Source organism: Typopeltis vanoorti, chromosome 9 (assembly GCF_054136105.1).
Source record: "Typopeltis vanoorti isolate ZY-2024b chromosome 9, IOZ_Tvanoo_1.0, whole genome shotgun sequence".
In the NCBI taxonomy this organism is placed as follows: Eukaryota; Metazoa; Arthropoda; class Arachnida; order Uropygi; family Thelyphonidae; genus Typopeltis; species Typopeltis vanoorti.
Genome location: NC_143557.1, coordinates 85636141 through 85654647, shown reverse-complemented (window position 1 = coordinate 85654647; position 18507 = coordinate 85636141). Strand labels below are relative to the sequence as shown.

General features: G+C 35.1%; 1 protein-coding gene across 2 annotated transcripts in view; it reads left to right on the top strand.

Moving 5' to 3' along the window:
• Positions 1–828: 828 nt before the first annotated feature.
• Positions 829–18507, top strand: part of LOC150103218 (solute carrier family 35 member H1) — a 261818-nt gene continuing 244139 nt past the window's right edge. Inside the window, exon 1 of one of the 2 annotated variants that reach the window (XM_090397758.1) lies at positions 829–860. The gene's annotated coding sequence lies outside the window, so the exon portion shown is untranslated. Of the gene's footprint in view, positions 861–1471; positions 1546–18507 lie in introns of those variants that run through there. The other variant, XM_090397759.1, reaches the window with a different exon arrangement.

The window sequence follows — 18507 nt, the reverse complement described above, 5'->3', positions numbered from 1 at the left end:
AACTGTGTACTAAAGAGTAGTGTGTGTGTATATGTGTGTAATTATAGATAAACTGTCTGTGTGTAATTATAGATAAACTACGGTGCCAATTTATAAAAGGCATCACTATATATTATTCTAAAATAATTCACGGCTTTTAAATTATTATAAATATGTAATGATAAAATAATAAATTTTATTCATTATAATGTCTGAATAATGTACAGTTTGTTTATCTACAAATGAGAAAAGAGGTGCGCATCAAAAACAGCGCCAAATGGAAACTAAAATCTTTAATATTCAGCCATGTGTAAAACTACCTTAAGAGTGTTCCTGTAATCATGGTGAAAAGCACTTTTTTTTCTTATTAATAGTTAATAGTTTCTATTTTATTTTATTTTAACATTTACTTAATTAAAATACGATATTAATTAAATATAGTTGCGAAACTGTAATTATTCAATGTAATATAAACTTTGTAAGCCACGAAATCTAATTAAAAAGCCCATGGACTATTAAGCAGACATGCGACCACAACTATTCATTTAACATATACAAAATTAAAAAAAAAAAAATCGCATTTCTACAAATGATTCGAATTTTCTAAGATCGCATGTTACGCTCAATTTTAAAAAGCAAAGTCGATATTCCACTCAAGTATCTAGGTTAGCTCCAGAGCACTTGTAGCAATCGTTCTGGTGTTTGAAGAGATGGACCCTTTCGCAATGTTTTCAAAAGCATAGAAAACAAATTACGGATAGCAAATCATAATGGACTCTTCCCCCCCACGACCTTATCTTCACTCGTCTTGTTCGCTTACAGATATATCCATTAGTCTGAAAACAAAATCAAGATATACTAGTCCTGTGAAAAACTACAGGGTAGGTGATTCTTAAATTCCTGGTTATTAGGTTTCAATTAATCGAAATAAATTAAATCATTTATTACATAATTTAAAACACTCTTGACGATTATTTAATACTTAAAAATTTTTGCAAGAATCCGTATTTCAAGGCATTCCTCCCAGGACAGTAAATACGAAAGTTATCACGTATTTCCAAGTAAGAGTTTAAAATATTTTAAAAACATATTTTAAAAATATGTTTTTTTTAATGCATAAATTAGAAATTTGAAAAGAAAACTATAATTAATAATTTTGATCGAATGTGATATTAAAACAACTTCGTATCTATCTATCTAAAATGCTATCAAACTCTGTTATTCTGCACTCAGCTTTATCTCAAAAGGTAAAAATAGTGATATATCATTAGAAGAAGGGGGGGTATAAAAGACGCCGTTATGGTTATCAAATCTCCTCTTTATTTTAGTTACAGTACAGTACAGTTGTTTGATACACTGTAAGCTTCTAATTTATTGTAGAAACTAAAATCTGTCGGTTAGTATACAACCATTTTTCGGGTTGTCAGCAAAAAAAATCCTAACTTTGATATATATGATGGTCCTTAAAATATTTAGATGTCAGCAAAAATGTCTGAGACTTTTCCATGAAATGACTTCCTCATTCCTCCCAGGACAGTAAATACGAAAGTTATCACGTATTTCCAAGTAAGAGTTTAAAATATTTTAAAAACATATTTTAAAAATATGTTTTTTTTAATGCATAAATTAGAAATTTGAAAAGAAAACTATAATTAATAATTTTGATCGAATGTGATATTAAAACAACTTCGTATCTATCTATCTAAAATGCTATCAAACTCTGTTATTCTGCACTCAGCTTTATCTCAAAAGGTAAAAATAGTGATATATCATTAGAAGAAGGGGGGGTATAAAAGACGCCGTTATGGTTATCAAATCTCCTCTTTATTTTAGTTACAGTACAGTACAGTTGTTTGATACACTGTAAGCTTCTAATTTATTGTAGAAACTAAAATCTGTCGGTTAGTATACAACCATTTTTCGGGTTGTCAGCAAAAAAAATCCTAACTTTGATATATATGATGGTCCTTAAAATATTTAGATGTCAGCAAAAATGTCTGAGACTTTTCCATGAAATGACTTCCTCACCCCTCTGTGATTGCTTCATTCATAATGTATTATTGGATCCAATCGTTAAAATTACTGTTTCGTTTTCTGGAATTTATGAAGCTTGGCAATATAATATGACGATGATCGTGATTTATAATCTAAATTATGACAGAACGAGGACACAGATAACTTGAATAATTATACAAAATTAAGACTCACTTGAATCGAGATTTGTAAAGTATTAATTTAATATTACTCAATTTTACTGCCTTCAGTAAAATTGAGACTAATTCTTCGCCTTGTCACTCTTAGAATATAGTTTTTACGATATAGTTTTCAAACACTTTCAGCTGTGAAAGAGAAAGAGCTAGGTGGTAGATGATTTTCATCACCCGATACAACACTATCCTTACTTTGTCTAATCGCAGCTTGAAGTGAACATAAAATCACGTTTGGTTATCCGAGTAAAGCAGCTTTCCTAGCTCTTGGAAGACACGTCGCCGCTAATGCGTTTCAACATTGTGTAGGTGGAAAGTGACTTAATAATATAGCAATTGAGTTTTTAAATAAAAACGTGTGTTAAAATGAAAATGCCGGTATGGAGCTCATCTCTGTTCTCCAAAAAGGAGGTCTCGGATTCGAATCCCACTGTGGGCATGGTTGTTTGTGAACGTAAGGTGAGAGATGAATTTCACTACCCGGTGTGAGACCATCACCCTACTTTTTTTTTTTTTTTTTGAAACGTTAAGTGGTTGGGTATGGGGAAGTTCAGTATGTGATTCTCTATAGTAGGGTTTCCGTAGTATATGATCTTTAGTCCACAGTCTAAACCTTTACGGTTTGAGACTTTTCATGGAAAAGTCTCAGACCGTAGTGACGAACGATAGATTTGCAACCTTTCATAGGTAGGATTCGCATTAAAAATATATAATAAACAAATTAGAAAAAAATAACTTACCCAGCCTTGGCCACGACTATTCCCATTCTTGTCCATAAAAAAAAATTATAGATTGACTAGATGTCATTATTATTAATGAATATCTTCGCAGGGATATCCATACTTGTTTACGGACCAAAACTGACCAGCAGCTAAGATTGAAGTAAATTTTATACATTCCTGAATAAATAAGGATGACTTATCATCGTCATTACCTATTACCATCCTATGTCAGTTGCCATACTTAAATAAATTTATACTTTTTGTGGAGGAGAGAAATTTATTATTATTATTTATTTATTTTGCTCATAACCCTAGAAGCTTACGATTGAATCAAATATTGAATTTCCCCCTATAGATACCAAGCATGGAATTTTTGAGGTCATTTCATTTAGTAAGCGATTTCATCATCACTTGACGATGAAATTCATCTCGCACTTAAAGACAGTTAACATTAACAGTTAAAGACAGAAACATTCGCATCCGTAGTAGGATTCGAACTTGTTGATTGAAGAGTGGGTACCAGAGAAAGGTATATCTACTACCAGTCGTATTATAAAGTCAGAAAATTTGAATAGAAAACTGATTTTTTCAAATTAGAAATACATCAAACTAAAAATAAAAAATCTTAAAAAATATTTAAAAAGGTCAAAAACTTGAACTGTAATCATTTATTGATTTCGATTATGGTTTCGAAATATGCACACGTTGATATTATTATGAAACTACAAAAAAAAAAAGATAAATTAAGGTAAATTTGAAAATTTAAAGACACACTTCGTTTATATAAAAATGTATCCCTCACCCCCCAAAAAAACCCAAAAAAGTTACGATTTATCATCTTAGGTGGCATCTTCATATTGAAGGCTCACAATCATGGATCTATCCATCATACAACACTGGGGCTAATACTGCACAGGGGACCCAAGAATCAAGTGCGAAGGAAAAGTCCCCTATATATTTTTGGTTGTAGATCCGTGTGTGTGTGTGTGTTCACGGGGCCGGTTTGTCTGTTCTGAGGGACGAGAAACCCGAGTTTCCGGGTGAAAAAACCCTTTATCTCCGTATGAGACCGGCTAACTCACCTTTAATCGAAAGAGACCAGATAATTCGATTCTCACGTCGTAGACGAGAATCGAACCCGGGTCTTTCAGACCAAAGGGCTTCGTCTATAGCGACTGAGCTACGAAGGCTTTTTTACGATTTATATATATACTAGGGGACTACGCCCCCTAGCGCCTACCCTCCCAACCCCCCGTGTTCCGGACTGGTAGGCCGGCTCTCCTTGAATTCTGATGACTCGAATTTTGAAGACTCGAAAGGGGGTTCCGCTCCCTGGCGCCTAGGGTAGTCCCTGAATGTCGAGTCTTCAAAAGGGGGGATCCCCCCACCTGGCGCCTACTGCGCACAACCGCCCTCCCGAGTTCCGGACTGGTAGGCCGGTTATCCTTGAATTCTAATGACTCGAATTTTGAAGACTCGACACTCAGGGTAGCCCCTGAGTTTCAAAACGTTTCAAAAAACGTGACATAAAAAACGCTTATCATTTTATATATCTATCTATCCCAATGGCTTTATCAGGCCCTTAAGGGCCCACAACCTTCCAAGCATGCTTGGATTTCGTAACCGAAATACGAGGATAGAATGGTCACTCCTATGCCTCAAGGTATTCTTAGCTGTATCCCTGTGTGTTCACGAGGCCGATTTGACTGCTTGCGTGATGAAAAACACCAGATAAACTGGTGGAAAAAACACTACTGCCCGCCCCCAAGACCGGCTAACTTGGCTATAGCTGAGGAAGATCATTCAGCTCCTCACGTCTCCGACGGGAATCGAACCTAGGACACTCCTTCCCCAGGCATATGGTTGCCAAGCGCTAAGCCACTAGGCTAACCGCGCGGACTTAATATGTATATAGGGTAGATATATATATAAATATGGCTGAGAAAGATCCTTGGGCTCCTCACGTAGTCGATGGGAATCGAACCTAGGAGACACTCCTTCCGCAGGCATATGGTTGCGAAGCACATAGCCACTAGGCTAACCGCGCGTGCGGTTAGCTATATATAGCTATATATAGCGCGGTTTTATATATATATATATATATATATATATATATATATATATATATATATATATATATATATATATATATATATATATATATATATATATATATATATATATATATATATATATATATATATATATATATATATATATCAGGAAGTAAACCATACTCAGATTAGCCTATGCTGACACTATTATAGAAGAAATAGCACTATCACTAGTACGTGACTTCACATTTGCAATCATCGTTGTTCATAGCAGTTACGCAGCGAAAAATAGTATAATTGTGAAAAAACAAACTGCACGGTGAATCGCATTAAAACAGTTGAAGAACCTCTTGACAGATAGCATTTTATTCCTTCCTCGTCTATCTACTCATGTGATTACTTCGAATTCGTAAAATTTACCCAAAAATCTCAATGCCTTCTTTCTGATAAAATGTATTCAAACATTATTAAAGTTTTAAAGTATTAAAAATAAACATTATATATATATATGATATTCATCAAAGCTTGATTTGCTTCCTCAGTCTTAAGAAAAGGCTGGTTATATTCCACTAATTCGAGCCCTACCCAAGGGCCTATGAGTTGTGGAAATACTTTCTGAAAATGAAAGCTGTGCCGAACAAAGCGGCCTTTTGCAGCTGCCCAATTTTTAATCCATCTAACTCGAGTGCTTCTAGATGTTTTTTCAATGTTTTAGGGATGGCGCCTAAAGCACCTATTATTATGGGAATAACTTACGTTTTCTTTTCCCAGATTCGTTCAACTTCGATTTGCAAAGCGCGATATTTTGTAATTTTTTCATTTTCTTTGTCGTCAATCAAAGTACTGTCTCCTGTTACTGATATTTCGATAAACTTAACACCTTGTTTTCACTTTTTTTCAACCACTGTGATATCGGGTGTATTACATTCCAAGCTTTTGTCAGTCTGGATTTTGAAATCCCAGAGTATTTTAGCTTTTTCATTCTCAACCGCTTTCTGGTGAACTTTATGCTTCCAATAGTCTTTAGATACTTCAAACCCATACTTTTTACATAAATGCCAGTGGATTATCTTAGCTACGTTATCATGCCTTTTACGGTACTCAATTTGTGCGATTTTACTTCATCCACTTATGATGTGGTCTACCGTTTCTTCCTTTTCTTTGCACAATCTACATTTACTGTCTTCTTGAATTTTTTGTATTTTTGCTTTCATAACATTGGATTTAATGGCCTGTTCTTGTGCTGCAAAAATTACCGATTCTGTTTCTTTCTTTAGTGCTCCATTTCTCAACCATTGCCAAGTCAAGGTGTTGTCAGCGCTGTTCTCTATGCTGTGAAGGTATTTTCTGTGCAGTGCCTTATTTTTCCATCTTTCAGTTCTCATGTTTACTTGGTTGGTTATGTATTCCAATTTTGTCTCCATGGGTTTAAATAAACCCTCTTTCCTTACCTCAATTAGAAATTTTTCCGTTGTTTGCTGCAGATAATCATTTAAATTTCATCTTTCTTCTTCAATAACTTGCTTCACTTGTAATAATCCTCTCCCTCCTTTTTTGCATGATAGATATAGCCTATCAATGTCACTGCGAGGATTGAGGGCATGGTGCATTGTCATTAATTTTCGAGTTTTTCGGTCTAAATCTTCCATCTCTAGCTGGGTCCAGTCAACAATGCCTGCTGAATATCTCAGAACAGGTATGGCCCAGATATTAATTGCTTTTATCAAATTTCCAGCATTAAGCATTGACTTTTCTTAATCGTCTTATGTATTCTGCTCTAGTTCTTTCTTTGATCTTATTGTGCAGAATGTGTGATGTTTCTAAAATTCCCAAATATTTGTAGCTGTCTTCTAATTTTATTGCCTTGATTATTTCACCATTGAGCAACTCGATTTCGTTCATATCTTCAAACTTTCCTCCTGTTATTCCAGCGATTGCACATTTGTCTAAGCCAAAATCCATTGATATATCTTAACTGAATATGTGCACAGTGTTAGGTAATGATCCGAGTTCATTCTCTGATTTTGCATACAGCTTCAGATCATCCATGTATAAAAAGTGAGATATCTTTGCACTCTTTTGCGCAGTTTGTTATCCATGAGCAGTTTTATTTAAAATTCTAGTTAAGGGGATCAATGATAATATAAACAATAGAGGAGATAATGAGTCTCCTTGAAAGATGTCCCTTTTGATATTGATCTCTCCAATTTCTTCTCTATTTAGAACCAACGTTGTTTTCCAGTTTTTCATGCTGGATTGCAAACTTTTTTGCACGTTTTCGCTAATACCGAATAGTTCTGTGCATTTTAAAATCCAACTATGAGGCACCGAATCAAACGCTTTCTTATAATCTATCCAAGCCATATGAAGGTTTGTTTTTCTACGTTTGCAATTTTTAAGAATCATTTTATCAATCAGCAATTGGTCTTTTGTGCCTCTTGAATTTTTTCTGTTACCTTTTTTTTTTGTTTAATTGGTAGAAGAGAATTTGCTTTAAGATAGCTGTATATTTTATCAGCTAGTATGCCTGTGAGTAGCTTAAAAGTTGTTGGCAGGCAGGTTATTGGTCGGAAGTTTTCTGGATTTGAACCTTTTTCTTTATCCTTTATGATCAAAAACGTTTTTCCTGCTGTGAGCCACTCTTTGCTTTTTCGTTCTAAAACATCATAAAATTGATTAGCAAGTCTTTCATGTAAGCCTGTTAGATATTTCAACCAGTAGCCATGTAATTCATCCTTCCCGAGTGTTGACCATTTTTTTTTAGCTTGCTTTTGAACCATTTCAGTTGTTATTTTCATTTGGTCCATTTTTCGTTCTTCAGATTCGTTCGTAATTTGTTCAGTCCACTTTGCCTTGTTATTTTGCCTCTTAGGGTTGTCCCATAGGTTTTTCCAAAACTTGCTTGCAATTTATATATTCTTTAAGGTTATCATTCCTGCAGCAATCAATTTTCTTGTAAAACTGGTGCTGATTTGCGCGAAACATCGAATTTTGCTTGTACTGTTCAATAGGTGCACTGTATTTCCTTATTTTAGCTGCAACTGCAACTATATATATATATATATATATAATATATATATATACACACACACACACATAGGGGGTGGTTACGGATCAAAGCTGTATAACTGAGAAGAAACCTCCACATAGCCTTTAAAGGAATGCGGAGAACCGACCAGGGATTCTGACCTAATGTCCAATTCTCACCTTCTCGTGGTGCACCCTGTTGGGTATCTACTTGGATACTGAACGAACGAGGATGGTCAGGCAATTTGGGATTTAGCCGACCAAATTGTATTCTTATTGGTTAACCAAAATAAAAAATGATGGTACAACATGACAAAATTTCATGCCGGCTGGGGCGTCGCCCGGTTAAACAAGTCCCCCGTTGTTTTCGCCAGGGAACCAGGGCGAACAGCGAAAAGTCAGCTACTGGAACAAATCTGAAAACACACCCGAACTCAACATCACCAGAGTTAAAGTCGGTACTATCAACATAAGAACCCTGAATGGCAAAGAAATGGAGCTAGCTGAGGAATTAGATAAGTACCAGATCGACATAATAGAGGTGACCGAAACAAAAAAAGGCAAAAACTGGTAAGATCTTTCTGAGCAATAAATACAAAATGCTATATACAGGCAATGACAATCAAGGAAAAGAAGGAGTAGCCATAGTATTCAACACAAAATACGAGGCTAATCTTCTTGAATGGCAGTCAGTCTCAAGTAGAGTAATGTGGGCAAATATGAGAATGGGGAACTGGACAATGAGACTTATTTGTTTCTATGGTCCCACAGAAGGTTCTCCTAAGGTAGAAGTGGAGGATTTTTCGATGCTTTAGAAAAAGCAACTGATCCAATGAAAAAGGAAAAGTTGGTCCTTGTTGGGGATCTAAATAGCAGAGTAGGAAATTATTGTGAGAACATACAGAAATATTTTGGGAAAATTTGGAGAAAAGAGCAAAGCTAATACTAATGGCAAATATCTGTTGGATTTCTGCTCAGGACATGGACTGGTTATTACTAACACCATGTTCCAACATAAAAATGTGCAGAAATTCAAATGGAGAGAAGAGGCAAGGAATAAGAAAAGTCTCATTGACTATGTTATTGTTGATAGTGATGTTTTCTCCCTGGTGCAGGACACCAGAGTGTACAGAGGATTTGAAATTGGAAGTGATCACTATTTAGTCTTGAGCAGGATAAAATTGAATTTCATATTGAAAGAATGACATGTAAGAAAGTTTCAAAGCGAATAAAAGTTGAGCAACTGTCAGATGTGAAGTGTAGACAAATTCACAAAGATTGTTGAAGAAAAAATGAAAGCGTTTGAGAAAAGGAATCAAACCTTGAAGATTCAGTGGCAAGCCTTGAAGAAAGCCACTGATTGATTCAGCTTAAGAGGCATGTAGTGAAGTAGTATGCAAGGATAGAAAAATTAGAACTCTGTGGTGGACACAGGAAGTTAAAGAGGCAGTGAAGGAAAAGAAGAAAGCATATCAAAAGTTCCTGGCAAATAAGTCAGCTTTTGCTCTTAAAGAATACAGAGACAAATGTAATAAAGCTAAACACTGTGTAAAACTAGCTAAACAAAAGTGATGGGAGGACTTTGGCAAGAATATAGAAAAAAAATATTAAGAAGGTGGCAAAATATTCTGGAGGTTGTTGAAGAAGCTTAAGAATGGAGGAAAGAGTGCTGTAAAAGGAGTTAGAGATGATAAAGGTGACATGAAAACGGGAGAAAAGGATATCCTTGAAGTATGGAGTAATTACTTTGAAAAACTGCTAAATGAAACAAGCAGTGATGACAGCACAGTAAAAAACACTGACCAGGCATGCAGTCAGGAATACATATCCATACTTGAAGTACAAAAAGCAATCAAAGGCTTGAAATGTGGAAAGGCAGCAGGAGTAGATGATATTCGACCAGAAATGCTGAAGTATGGTAGCATAAGAGTCTTACAGTGGCTGCACTGCATAGTTCAGAAAGCCTGGACAGAGGGACGAATTCCTGATGATTGGAGTAGAGCTCTCATAGTACCCATATATAAAAAGGGAAATAAAACTGAATGTGAGAATTACAGAGGTATTTCCCTACTGAGTGTTCCTGGCAAGATCTATGCAAGTATACTTGAGAAACGGTTGAGAAGAATTGTGGAAGAAAAGCTTGGTGAAGAACAAGCTGGTTTCAGGCCAAATAGAGGCTGTCAAGATCAGATCTTCACTTTACGACAAATAGTCGAGAAAGCATGGGAATATAACAAAGATCTGTATTTCAGTTTTGGAAAAGGCATATGACAAGGTGCCAAGAGAGAAGCTATTCAATACGCTACAGTTATATGGTGTCAATGGGGAATTATATCAAGCAATGCTTAGTCTTTATTTGAGTCGTAAGTCAGCAGTTATAATTGAAGGACGTACAGGAAGATGGTTTAATGTTAAATCTGGTGTGAGACAAGGATGTACATTATCCCCTCTGTTATTCATTATCTATATGGATCACATTATGAAGGAAAGTGGTATTAAACATAATATCAAAATTGGAGATGTTAATGTCAGCTCTTTGCTTTATGCGGATGATGTTATACTTCTAAATAAATCCGCTACAAGTCTGCAAGATTCTCTGACTAAATTGAATAACTGTTGTAATAGATATGGTATGAAGGTCAGCAATAAAAAGACAAAGACAATGAAAATAGGTAGAAACATTGAAAATGTCAACTGTGTTGTGAATGGAGAACCTGTGGAACAAGTAAAACATTTCGGCTACTTAGGCACGATTTTCAGTGAAGATGGTATATTAAATATAGAAATAGACAACAGAATCAGCAAAGCTGGTATGATGGGAAGTCAATTGAATAAATTCATATAGAGAAATTAGTCAGAACACTAAATTAGCTGTATACGAGCCAGTGTTCAAACCAGTTTTAACTTATAGATCTGAGAGCTGGGTCAGAAGTAAAACACTTGACCAAAGACTAGAGACCGCAGATATGAGAGTCCTGAGAAAGATTATAGGCGTTAAAAGATGGCATCAATGGCAATATCATATTAAAAACGAGGATATTAGGAAAGAACTTGACATTGTCAGCATCCAGGAATGTGTTAGCAGAGCTAATCTCAGGTGGTATGGTATGGGCGAAGAAAGATTAGCAAAACAAGTGTTCTCTGCCAGGTTGGCAGCAAAACCACCCAGAGGATGACCAAGATATAGGTGGATTGATACGGTACAAAGTGAATTAGACGATAGAAATATAAGTCGCCGCCAACTCTTACGTAAAGAAGGACGTACGGCAGTCATTCCTGGCACAGTCTGGCTATGTTTCCAAATCACTGTAGTTCTTTGGGTGGCTTGTTAGATGGTCTAAGCAGGATGCGACGCATTACTTCGGTGTTATGCAAGTCGTCCATCGCTCAGTATTAAAATGTTCGCCACTACATTCAAACGCCTTGAGTCCTTTTATTTAATAAAAAAAAGTAACTTTTTAAACAAACTCTTTTTAACTTAAAAAAAAAAGCACAGACAAAGTTCCATAACCTCTGTTCTGGTTATGGAACTCCTAGTGACTTATTGAAGTCAGTAGTACATTAAAAATGAAAGGCGAGGAGTCTTGAGTACAGATTTTTACTTGGCGAGTAGGATTTTGCATAATTTATCGAGTTCTGGTTATTGTGATGCTACACGAACAAACTATAAACTGATTTTTATTTAAGTTTAGTTGGTCATTGAATAAGAAACTAAATCACTTCCACATACGAAGAAAATGTAAGAAACATTTCAAATTTATTACTTTTCGCCTATGCATTGTCACCTACATATTAGTGTTCTAAAAATTAAAAATAATTTTGTTTTCTAAAATTTAAGTATTCGAAGTTTCTCCGTGTTTAATTTCTGTATTAACAAGTCGAACTAAAGTGTCTTCGCCACATGCGTCCAAACGTTTCTTTAAAATTTTATATATTCTTTTTTTCTTCTTTCTTACACCACTTGGCTGCTCGTTTTTCTTTTCTTCCGTAGTCATCCCTTTATTTTCAACGTTGATGGTCTCCTGTACAGGGATTCCTTGATTTTCTTGCTGGCCAAAAATAAAATAAAATAAAATAAATAAATAAATAAAAAAAAAAAAATCAGCTAACGCCTTTTTTATTCCCGTATATACGGGAGTAGGCGAGGCCATTTAGCCCTATCTAACTTTTGGAGACTGAGTGGGCAGTTCAATCTCCACTGGTACCCAATCAGAGACAGATGGCCCAAGGCTATCACTAATTAAGCGGTACGCAGTGAAGAGAGACGGCTCAAATGTGCCGCCATCTCGTGGTCTCTAACCCTAACACAATATATTTAATGTCTGAAATAATGTGGGTTCTACGGTCGATTTTCTTGAGTTTACAGGACGAAAAACCCGAGTTTCCGGGAGGAAAAACCTGCTTGCCCGTGCCAGAGATCGACTAACTCGGGAACCGGTCGAAAAAAGGCTTAGAAAAATTTCCTCTAGTCGCCGACTAGACTCGAAACCAAGACTTCCTTCGTGCGGCCTAGCGCGATGGTGTGCAAACGCCACATCCACTGAGCTACACAGGCTCTTTAAATAAATAAAAGTATAAATAAATAAATAAATAAATAACATCATAATGTAGAAAAACATATTAAATAATAAAAAAATAAAGTAAGATAGTGTTCTAATTCCATTTAGGAACAAGAAAATATCATCTAAGGTGAACCTTTTAAAGGTATTGTCACAGGTGTTCTTATATCACCGTTCTAAAGACGGTGATATAAGTTGTATCCGGTATTAGAATTATTTAAATATATCTACTCACGGTATTTCATTATTGAAACAAACATAAGTTCGTATACACGATAATGGATAAGTGTCGGAAGAAAACAACCACAAAACTCTGGTTTTTACAGGTAATGTAATTGAATTTCTTAAATTACGTTGAATTAAATTAAATATCTTAAATTACGTAATATGAGGAGTAACTAAGCAAAAATACCACCGTGGTAGAAAATTATCATTATTGCAATATATGTCTTATAAACGATAAAAAAATAATATAATAACAATAGTAATAATAATAATAATAACAATAGAAAAAACTGCTTCATCTACTCATGGTGCTGAAGTACTTGGAGTTTACAACCTTTGGTAAATGAGAGTTACATAATGTACTTGTATATCTTCAAACTCCTTCAGCATGCGTGTACAAAAGGACAGCTAAACAGACTGATTAACAATGCGCATTTACACGACAAATGTTCACAATGGCTCGTAAGAAGCAATGTAAATAAATATTAGCTACACTAGAATAAACTACGTGTTTGGATGGTATTCAGATGTTAATTTGGATGTAAGTAAATCAAAATTTATATGAGCTGAACATCGCATCGGTAAACGATATCAAACCTTAATAGATAAATATCATTTAAAAACAGTAACAGTATACATACTTTTATAGCAGCCTGTATAACTGTTTAAATACTTAAATATGCTATTTAAACTATTTAAAGGTTAAATAGTTTAAATAGCCTTAACCAGACTTATAGGCATATGGCCGTCATGAGCTTGGGAATAATCTCATTTTACCCCAGCCTGAAAAAAAAAAAAAAAAGGATGATACGACGACTAGAAAGATGTAAGTGAAAATAAAAACGTTGGCTACAGTTTAGGTCTAGGCGTCAGAAGCGTATTAAAATAACGAGATACTAATGTCTGAGTGTGTGTGTATGTGTCTGTGTGTGTGTGTGTGTGGTATTCTATTGACATAACGTTATAACGAAGTTATGTCAATAGAAGAATTATTTATACCTTTTATGTTTTAAACGAGAGTGGTGGAATGATATATATAAAAAATGAGAAAGTAACACTACTCTGTTTAAAACAATTAACTAACGATCAATAAAGCATGAGTTTATTTGAGTTTATTTTTTTTTAAAGAATGATTAGGCGATGCGAACTGGTGTAGCATTTTTATAAAAATCGGTGGACTGACATTGCCTACATGTGATCCGAAGTGTCAGTTTATTTGTTCTCATATGATAAAATTGCTCTAGATGAATATATTTTTGCGAAATGTGATAATTCGGATATTCACGAAAACTTACTGAAATAATTAAATTTTTAATTTATTTATCGACAAATGCTCTTTGGATTATTTTGAATTCTTTCCATATTTCTTTTTTTAGTGTTTGAAACCTATATCATTATATGAATCAAAATATTAGCAACATCTATTATTATTTTGATATTATCTTACTCAGGAATGATTAAGGTGCTTTTTGACCTTTTTGAATTCTACGCAACGAAGAGATAATATTAATGCGGTGCAGTGGAGAAAAACCAAGTAAAAATATCTTTTTGGAGTAGTTCATTGATATGAACTACTCCAAAAAGATATTTTTGGAGTAGTTCACTGCTGCTGTTAATTTAGGTGATTAGGAGATTCCTTCTTTATCAACAACTGTGCTCATGATTTGTTAATTAATATTTTAAAAAGGTGATTGAAGAATTTTTAACGTGATTTACAGTGTTTATTTTTAATTATCAATATTTATTTCATACTTACAAGTGGCGTAGTAGCATTATTGGATTGAGGAGGTCCGCATGTGATCATTTTTTGCTGCATTTCATTGAAGTCAACTCTTTTCTCGTTCGCTAATGTTCTCAAGAATCCCAAATAGTCTTGCAAACCGATAGATCTTCTTCTTCTGCAAAAGTTTCATAAAAGAACATTTTATTTCGTAGAAAGCTAATATACCGGACAGGGAATCATTAACTTCGCCTATAAATGTCAGGAATAATTTTTTTTTTTGTCCTTCTCTACCCATGTGTTTAGAAATGTGTTACGCCAGCCAATTTACCTTTGGTAAAAATTCCTCATAAAAGTTATAACACACACACACACACACACACACACACACACACACACACACACACACACACACACACACACACACACACACATGTGCCAGCGTTTTGTTTAGGTGTCACAACCATAAATTCAGTTGTTCTTGTTTAATATCACAGGTGCAATTAACATCGATGCTAATCTACATATGTGGGATATATGAAAGGCCTTTACTGTTAATCAGAGCAAGGCTGCTGAGGTGATGATGATGATGTATATTCGCCATGTGACAGTGACACTATCTGATAAAGAAATATGCAAGCAAAATTGGAGTTATATCACTTGATACTAAATATCATTCTGACGAAACTTTCTCTGAGCGACGAAGACAGTTCATTGTGTGCAATAAAATTCAGATGAAATCTTTTTACTGCACACGTTTAATGAAAACCATGTCACCAATTAGCGGCGACAGACTGTCTGCAATTCTGTTTTTTTTTTTTTCAACCCACAGCACAGGTAAATCAGTCAGAAGAACACACGAAGTTAACAGAAATAATGTACAGACCTATGACCTTGGTTGCTTCGGCCGTAATTCCAAGTACTGTAATAACACCAACAACATTAGCAAGAGAAAGAAAGGGGAAAAATGCTAACTATAAATATGGTGCTTAATACTTTTCCCTCAATATTACCCATGAAAAGTTGTAAGATTATAGTACATTATTACCATAGGTGGGCTGAGGGTTAGAACAGTACGGTAACCGTGCACTGGGCAACGCCAAACGTAGAACTTTTTCAAGCCACTTCGGACCTCCAGTAAGCAGAGTGATGGTCTCGCATAGGCGATATAAATCATCTACCACCAAAAGACTTTCACGAACATCAGCGTCGTAGATTCAAATCCAGTCTGTTGGTAGGAACGTGGAGATGGGAACATGTGATCAGCCAGGCCGCAATTTTGATGATATGTTTTGAAGATGACCGCCAGTTACAATCGAGTTTACTTGATGGTTTTGATTAAACACGAAAGGAGCATTAGCCGACGATCCCGATATTGCTATGATTACTAATAGAGAGACGCTTAGGGCCCTACAAAAATGCGTATCTTCCTGTTATACAATTAAAATGCACTACAATATGTTCAAGAAATGTTTGCCATTATGTCAGGGATGTGCAGGGTAGACAACCATGAACCCTCTTGTAGATGACACGATTTATTCTTGTCATCGAAAACCACTAAAACCGGATGTTCAGTCACCACTCAATTCTGTCAGTGACTACAGGCAACATGCATATTCCAACAAATCATAGGCTGAAGTCATAGTAAACATAGCAAATCATAGTAAACATATTTTGAACGGAACTATAGAGAATTTTCTGTGGGTGATAAAAAAGTTGGAACTGGGAAAAAAAGTTAACCCTAACGCTTATGAGTTCAATTCCACTTAAAAACGAGTGGAACTGAACTTATCACTTGAAGTTGTTGCGGCGGGTGAGGGGAAGGGGATAGAAGAAATTATAAATAATTTTGGACTAGTATTAGGTAAGTGACAAATATAAAAAGAAAAAAAGAAATACTGAAAAAAATATACAAGTAATTTTTTTAGGGGGAAGTTGGAAAGGGGAGATACGCCGCATTTCTGGTATAGCATATCGTCTGATTCGTGATTCAGAAAATATAACCTTGCTTTTCAACAAATTTTTTTGAAAAATAAAATTAATTGCGACATTTTGCTCAGCTACATTATAGTTATTATTATTCTAAATAATGATAAAAGTTGAAAACTAGTTTATATGTGTGTGGTACTAACTTGGCGAAAAGGATGAAATAGATTTCTGTGTCTCTGTTGTTCACTTTCTTGTTTTCCATGACATTTGCTTGCTTTAGCCATTTATCACTATTCGTCAGTGATATGCTTTTTCCCGTGTTCCTTCTGTCTCCATATTTGGCAAATAAACGAAATTGTGATTTGAATGTAGGAGCGTCACTGCTTGTTTTCTTCTTCTTCCGTTCCTTTTCTTTCTTCTGAGGGCGTTGAACTGGAATATCCGAAGCACACATCTTTAATCCCTTCCTACCTTTTACGGATGATAATAATTCGCTTTCAGAATAAAACATTACGTTTAATCCTGGATGGAATGCATAAGAATATCCTTCCTCCATCGTGCTGAAATCAATGTCCTGCAACCATGCCCTAATGTTGTCGCGATGCATCTTCACGTTTTTGTCGACTTCTTCGGAGCTTTTAACATGGTGGATCGTTTTCGAAGTTTGTCCTTTATTTGATGACTTCGGTGGACTTTTTAATTCTTCATCTAAACATATCGCAATTACGGGTATGGGTTCTTCAATGTTGAAGTTACTGGTTTTTTGAGTTCTTCGTTTCTCAAATGATGAACTTTGATGTCTTAGCTCTGAGACAGGTGCTGTCTTTTCTGTTCCATCTTTTAACTTTGTGGAGCTCCGTGAACGTTCACGGCTATTCGTATGGTTCCTTTCTTTTTGAATCGGAATTCTTGTGAAGGCAAATTTACGAGTGACTCTCTTTGTTTCTTTAGAGGACGTCGTCATCAGACTAGTTGTTTCAGCTATTGTTCCCTTTTTCTTTTCACTTCGAACTTCCCCAAAAGAGATATTTTTCACGTCACTTTTCTTGCTTGGAAACGATTTTAAGTGGTCTAAAGTGAGGCATTCAGTACTATCCTTGGCCTCCACTTCACCTGCAGATCTGCTATTAGGCGAATCTTCATCATCACGAAGCTGTTCTTTTTCCCTGTCCTTTGATGTTTTGAAGAGTGAACGAGACTCTGATTCAGTGTCTTTGGAATCGCTGTATTTCACAGACGCCATCTAAAAATAAAACAGTTTTCTTTGTTAATGCATGTTATCAACCATTTCAAGTTGCGATAGACTTCACTTAAATTAAATTAAATTAAATTAGATAATGCATACATTTTAAACATACAAGACCGTTAGATACGATATTTATACTCGAAACATTGTGGTAAAAACTGACAACATGCAAAAGTGAAACATGCAGTTTAAAAGATGAACTTTGAAAGTTTTATTTACATAGCATTAACAGACTTTTTTAACACAGAATAAATCTCACATTCAAGAAAACGTAGGAAACACTGCACTGATCTACCACGAACGGCCTACGATTTAGTAGCTTCATGAGAAACTCTACTTCACTTTTGTAGTAATGTAGAGAAGTTGCATCTTTGCTTGTAGCAGAATATCGTATTTTTTCCCAGAGTCTTTAATTAGGTGCTGTATTAACCATGTCTAGAGCACTACAAGGTACCGAATTCTATTTTTCAGCAGAAAGAATGGATACCTAATTTTTATTTAGTTTTATTATTTTTTTTAGTAAGAACAATATATGTACATATATATATATTTTTTTTTAAAGAAACAAGTTTTCCATTCAAATACTTATTATGTTTGTAATTAATGTATGATCAGTGCCGGTGCTAGGGTATTTGCAGCCCTCATGCAATTTCTATCTAAGCGCCCCTGTAACTATCAGGGCGTGTATGGTTCTTTTATGATAATAAAAATTTTAATTATTTGAAATTTCTTAAATAAATTTTGAGAGAACAACCACACGTTGGTTCGCTAAATGTAACGAACAAGAGGGTGTTGACTATGCAGGAAGGATAATCGTTAAAAACCCGAATATTCAAAAA